Source organism: Garra rufa, chromosome 17, assembly GCF_049309525.1.
Source record: "Garra rufa chromosome 17, GarRuf1.0, whole genome shotgun sequence".
NCBI classification, from domain to species: Eukaryota; Metazoa; Chordata; class Actinopteri; order Cypriniformes; family Cyprinidae; genus Garra; species Garra rufa.
This window is the reverse complement of record NC_133377.1, coordinates 42,025,451-42,032,378: the sequence shown is the minus strand read 5'-3', so window position 1 is coordinate 42,032,378 and position 6,928 is coordinate 42,025,451.

The following is a 6,928-nucleotide window of genomic DNA, read 5'->3' as shown; positions in this document are numbered from 1 at the left end:
CCAAATTAAGTTTTTAGCAATGCATATTACTAATCAAAAATTAAGTTTTGATATATTTATGGTAGGAAATTTACAAAATATCTTCATGCAACATGATCTTTACTTAATATTCTAATGATTTGGCATAAAAGAAAAATAATTTTGAGCCATGCAATGTATTTTTGGCTATTGCTACAAATATACCCATGCTGCTTACTACTGGTTTTGTGGTCTAGGCTCACATTTAAATATACCCTCTTACAGTATGGTCTCACGTCTTAAGAGAAACGTCTAAGATAATGTTGATTCCTAAATGAGTCTTGTGTGCCATGAAAGAGCTTGAGCAATTCGGTTTTTCCTCTGAGAGCACTAGGATTATTTTCAGACGGGTGACAGACGCTCATCTCTGCCTGTGTTGATGTGACGTCTCATATGGAATTCACTGCAATTCTCTGATGGAGAAGCTGCACTTAATGACACAGTCCTCCTCATGCTGCTAAGTGGATGTGTGTGTGTGTGTGTGTGTGTGTGTGTGTGTGTGTGTGTGTGTGTGTGTGTGTGTGTGTGTGTGTGTGTGTGTGTGTGTGTGTGTGTGTGAGAGTGTGTAAGAGCGCCTGTGGATGTAATGAAATCTTAACGAGAAAGACAAGGCTTGTTTGATGTCTCCATCTTGCCGTGCACTCATCCAGAGCGACAGATTTATCCGCAAGCCATGCAAGAGAGAGGTGCGTGAGTGAGTGTGTGTATGTGTGAGCGCTCTAATCTCAGAGTAATCCATTTCTGACACATAATGACACACAGACTCACTGCACTCTGGAACAGTGTGCACTACATAGTGAACCGCTATGCCTTCTGTGTATCCTAACTCTTCTTTTCCCTCTCTTCATCTTAGTCATCTTCTGTACTGTTTCTCCTCTCTCTTCCTCTTCATTCCCTCTCCTTCATGCATTTGTAAATCCTTCCCCTCATCTCTCTTTCTCTCTCTCTCTCTCTCTCTCTTTTTTTTGCTGGAAGGAGATTGAAATGTTGCTTCTGAGTGCGGGTGAATAAAAGTGTTTGTGAGGGTTTTTTTTTTTTTGCAACTGCCAGGCAGAACTAAACTACAATTTTACATTTCCTGTAGAAAATGTGTGCTGTTTTTCCATGCATAATTGACCAACACGATCCTAGCATGCTGTGAATGGTTGGCGGGGTGTTGCTGGGGGGCTCTGGGGGTTGCTAGGGAGTTTCCCTGTGTTTTTTTTTATTCTTATGATTGGTATTCTTTTTTTTTTTTAGTGTTCTGGATAGTCACTAGGTTGTTGCTGGCTGGTTACTGGGTGTTATGGGTGGTTTCTAGGTGGTTACTAGGGTGCTGGTAGGTAGTTGCATGGGTGTTTTTTTTTGGGGGGGGGGGTGCTGGCAAAGCAAGTTTATGTATGAATGCATTTTAAAAACGGTTATAAATTTAAAGTGCTTTAAAGTTCAAAATGTGTTATGGGCGGTTGCTAGGTGGTTGCTGGGATGTTCTGGGCGGTTGCTAGGGTGTTGCTAGCTGGTTGCATGGGTGTTATTGGGGGGGGCTTCCTGGCAAAGCAAGTTTATTTATTGTAGCTCATTTAAAAATGGTTGCAATTCAAAGTGCTATATAGTATGTAGATGTGTTATGGGTGGTTTCTTGGGTGTTCTGGGTGGTTGCTAGGGTGTTGGTAGCTGGTTGCATTAGTATTTTTGGGGGTGGGGATGCTGGCAAGGCAAGTTTATATAGCACTTTTCACGCACAACGGTAATTTGAGGTGGTTTACAATACTTAGAATTGTAATGGGTGGTTGCTGAGGTGTTCTGGGTAGTTGCTAGGGTGTTGCTAGCTAGATGCATGAGTGTTTTTTGGGGTGGGGATGCTGGCAAGGCAAGTTTATATAGCACATTCCATGCACCGCAGTAATTCAAAGTCCTTTATGTAGACTAGTGTTATAGGTGATTGCTAAGTGGTTGCCGAGGTGTTCTGGGAAGTTGCTAGGCTGTTGCTAGCTGGTTGCATGTGTGCATTTGAGGGGATGCTGGCAAGGCAAGTTTTATTTAGCACTTTTTATTCACAGTTGTAAGTCAGAGTTCTTTATGTAGACTTGTGTTATGGGTTGTTGCTAGGTGGTTGCTGGGGTGTTCTGGGTAGTTGCTAAAGTGTTGCTAGCTGATTGTGTCTGTTTTTTTTTTTTGGAGGCTGGGTTAGGGTTAGGGTTAGGCAAGCCAAGTTTTATTTAAATAGCACATTTCATGCACTGTTGTAATTCAAAGTGCTCTACATAGAGGTGTGTTATGGATGGTTGCTAGGTGGTTGCTGGGGTGTACTGGGTAGTTTCTAGGGTGTTGCTAGCTGGTTTCATGGGTGTTTTTGGGGGGCTTGCTGCAAGGCAAGTTTTATTTATGTAGCATATTTTGTGCACAGTTATATTCAAAGTGCTTTACATAGACGTGTGTTATGGATGGTTGCTAGGTGGTTGCTGTGGGTGTTACTGGGGTGTTTTGGATGGTTGCTAGGGTGTTGTTAGGTTGTTGCATGGGTGTTTTCTGGATGGGGATGCTGGCAAAGCAAGTTTATTTATATAGCTCATTTAATACACAATTGTAATTCAAAGTGATTTATAGTACATACATGTGTTATAGTTTGGTGCTAGGTGGTTGCTGAGGTGTTCTGTGTGGTTGCTAGGGTGTTGCTAGGTGGTTGCATAAGTGTTTTGGGGGGATGCTGGCAAGGCAAGTTTTATATAGCACATTTTTTTCACAGTTGTAAGTCAGAGTGCTTTATGTAGACTTGTGTTATGGGTTGTTGCTAGGTGGTTGCTGGGGTGTTCTGGGTAGTTGCTAGGATGTTGCTAGCTGGTTGCATGCATGTTTTTGGGGGGCTTGGTGGCAAGGCAAGTTTTATTTATAGCACATTTAATGCACAGTTGTAATTCAAAGTGCTCTACATAGAGGTGTGTAATGGATGGTTGCTAGGTAGTTGCTTTGGTGTTCTGGGTGGTTACTAGGCTGTTGCTAGGTAGTTGCATTGGTGTTTTGTGGGATGATGCTAGTAATGTGAGATTTATTTATACAGCACACTTCATACTCAGTTGTAATTCAAAGTACTTTATGTGTGTTATGGATGGTTGCTAGCTAGTTGCATGGGTGTTTTTTTAGGGGGGATGCTGGCAAAGCAAGTTTAATTTATAAAGCAAATTTCATACAGTTGTAATTCAAAGTGCTTTATGTCGATTATGTTATGGGTGATTGCTAGGTGGTGGCTGGGGTGTTCTGGGAGGTTGCATTTTTGGGAGGATGCTGGCAAGGCTAATTTTATTTATATAGCACATTTAATGCACAGTCTTAAATCAAATTGCTTTATGTAGACTTGTTATGGGTGGTTTTGGGGTGTTGTGTGTAGTAAATTGGTTACTGCATGAAAATCTCAAGTCGTTGGTAAACTAGCATCACACCTCTTCACATTTTTTTGAAATATCATTTGTATCTGTAGCACGAATGGCACAGGACGAGTTATGCACAGTACTTTAATGCTTAAGGTTATGGGTTTGTTTAAATGACATTGAGAAAAGGGCATCATGTTGTGATTCATGAGCCATGAAAGATGAGAGAGGAGATTTCATCGAAAGATTTTAGGTATGCATGAAGGACAAGAATGTATTTTTATCTAAAAAGCCTTTTCCACCTTGTGCGTTTGCTTATCTGTGGCCTGTCTGCTCCGCTTCCCATCCGACCCAAACAGAGTTCAGCTCCCAGATCTCCAGCAGCAGCCTACAGCAAATCAATACAGTAAATCTGATACACACGCCGCCTTCAGAGCCCAGTCAAAACAAAGCCAACAAGCGTACGCGCGGCCCCTGGAGAGATTCGTCTGCAGAGAGACAAGCGCTGGCTGATAGCGGTCTGTCTGCGAATACCTGCAGGTCGACCCGCGTCACGCCGGCCCACGGAAAACAACAGATACCATCATCACAGGCACACTCAGGAATTTCAAACTGTATTCATGCCGAATGAATTCATCCCTATTGTTCAGAGTGTTTTTATGATAAACATGATAACAGAATGGTAATGTTGGTTGAAAGACATTTTTTATCTTCCTGATTTGAGTGTTTGGAAATATTCATTTGTGGTTACTTATATATAGAAACTGATGATTTGAACAAACCTCAGACATTAAGTATTGAAGTTAAGCATGTACATCGCCCTGCAGTGTCATGATTAATTCCTCAAATCATGTATCTTGTTGGGAAGAACTGTGCTATTACACCTTAGTAAACTTTGTAACTTAGAACTTAGAACACTCTAGCAACACCCTAGCAGCCACCTAGAACACTCTGTGCCCTAATGCCTTAGCAACCACCTAAAATGGCCTAGAATACTCTGTAATGGCAACCGCCTAAAACACTCTAGCAACACCCTAGCAACCATCTAGAACACTCTGTGCCCTAATGCCCTAGCAGCTGTCTACTATTTACATAGAACACCTTAGTAACCATCTGTAATGGCGTAGCAACCACCTAGAATACTGTAGCAACACCCTAGCAACCACATATATTACCCTAGCTACCTCCTAGAACACCCTAGAAATGCCATAGCTACCCCATAGAGCATCTTTGTAACCACATATGTTGGCCTAGCAACCACCTAGAACACTCTGTGCCCTAATTCCTTAGTAACTGTCTACTATTTATATAGAACACCCTAGCGACCACCTATTTTGGCCTAGCAACGCCCTAGCAACCACATATATATATTGGCCTGGCAACGCCCTAGCAACCATCTACAACACTCTGTGCCCGTATTCCCCAGCGACTGTCTACTATTTACATAGAACACCATAGTAACCACCTGTAATGGCCTAGCAACGCCCTAGCAATCATCTACAACACTCTGTGCCCTAATTCCCTAGAGACTGTCTACTATTTACATAGAACACCATAGTAACCATCTGTAATGGCATAGCAACCACCTAAAATACTCTAGCAACACCCTAGCAACTGCATATAATGGCCTAGCAACCTCTTAGAACACTCTAGCAATGCCCTAGCAACCATCTAGAACACACTATGCCCTAATTCCCTAGCGACTGTCTACTATTTACACAGAACACCATAGTAACCATCTGTAATGCCATAGCAACCACCTAGAACACCCTAGCAACGCCCTAGCAACCCCATATAGCATCTTAGTAACCACATATGTTGGCCTAGCAACCACCTAGAACACTCTGTTCCCTAATTTCTTAGTAACTGTCTACTATTTATATAGAACACCATAGCGACCACCTATATTGGCCTAGCAACCACCTAGAATACTCTAGCAACACCCTAGCAACCACCTAGAGTGCTCTGTGCTCTAATGCCATAGCAACTGTCTACTATTTACATGGAACACCTTAGAAACCACCTATAATGGCCTAGCAACCAGTGTTGTTTTTGACAACCATCTTAGATTTAGTCTTAGTCTTAGTCTTTTGGACTAAAATGCTTCTTAGTTTTAGTCAAATTTTAGTCACTTCTATATGTGATAGTTTTAGTCCAATTTTAGTCGACGAAAAGTAAAAAAGGTTTTAGTCTAGTTTTAGTCGACAAAGTCAAAAAGGTTTTAGTCTAGTTTTAGTCAAAAAAAGGGAAAAAATAGTCTTTTAACAAATTAATGTAGGTCAGTAAGTATTTTGCTGTTGGGTAGTGTCACTTATAAGTTCTGAAAATAGCAGATCTATAGTTCAACACAATGTGAGCTTCCGGATCGACTATTTTCACCAATAATTACAATAATGAAGGAATGTTTTAGAACATAAAAGACAAACAAGGATGGAATGCTAAAACGGCTTGCCATACTAGTATAGCAAAGAGTATTTAATGCTAAAACGGCTTGCCATAGCGTCAGATACTTTTTAAGTTTTAATTGACATGCACAATAAGCGGAAATGTCATGCATTTTAAACGTCTGACGGACCACCCACTAACATTTTCGTCTATTCTCGTCTCGTCAACGAAAACTCACACACGTCTCGTCATGTTTTAGTCATCAACGAGCCATTTTTATCTCGTCATCGTCTCGTTATCGTCATGAAAAAAAGTGGCGTCAACGAAATGATTTCGTCATCGTCATCGTTGACGAAAACAACACTGCTAGCAACCACCTAGAATACTCTAGCAACACCCTAGCAACCACCTAGAGTGCTCTGTGCCCTAATGCCCTAGCAGCTGTCTACAATTTACATAGAACACCTTAGTGACCATCTGTAATGGCATAGCAACCACCTAGAATACTCTAGCAACACCCTAGCAACCACATATATTGACCTAGCAACCTTCTAGAACACTCTAGCAACATCCTAGCAACCATCTAGAACATGCTGTCCCCTAATTCCCTAGCAACCGTGTACTATTTACATAGAACACCTTAGTAAGCATCTGTAATGACATAGCAACCACCTAGAATACTCTAGCAACACCCTAGCAACCACACATTGGCCTAGCAACCTTCTAGAACACTCTAGCAATGCCCTAGCAACCATCTAGGAAACTCTGTCCCCTAATTCCCTAGCAACCGTGTACTATTTACATAGAACACCTTAGTAAGCGTCTGTAATGACATAGCAACCACCTAGAATACTCTAGCAACACCCTATCAACCACACATTGGCCTGGCAACCTTCTAGAACACTCTAGCAACGCCCTAGCAACCATCTAGGAAACTCTGTGCCCTAATTCCCTAGCAACTGTCTTCTGTTTACATAGAACACTGTAGTAACCATCTGTAATGGCATAGCAACCACCTAAAATATTCTAGTAACACCCTAGCAACTGCATATAATGACCTAGCAACCTCCTAGAACACTCTAGCAATGCCCTAGCAACCATCTAGAACACTTTGTGCCCTAATTCCCTAGTAACTGTCTACTATTTACATAGAACACCTTAGTAACCATCTGTAATGGCAT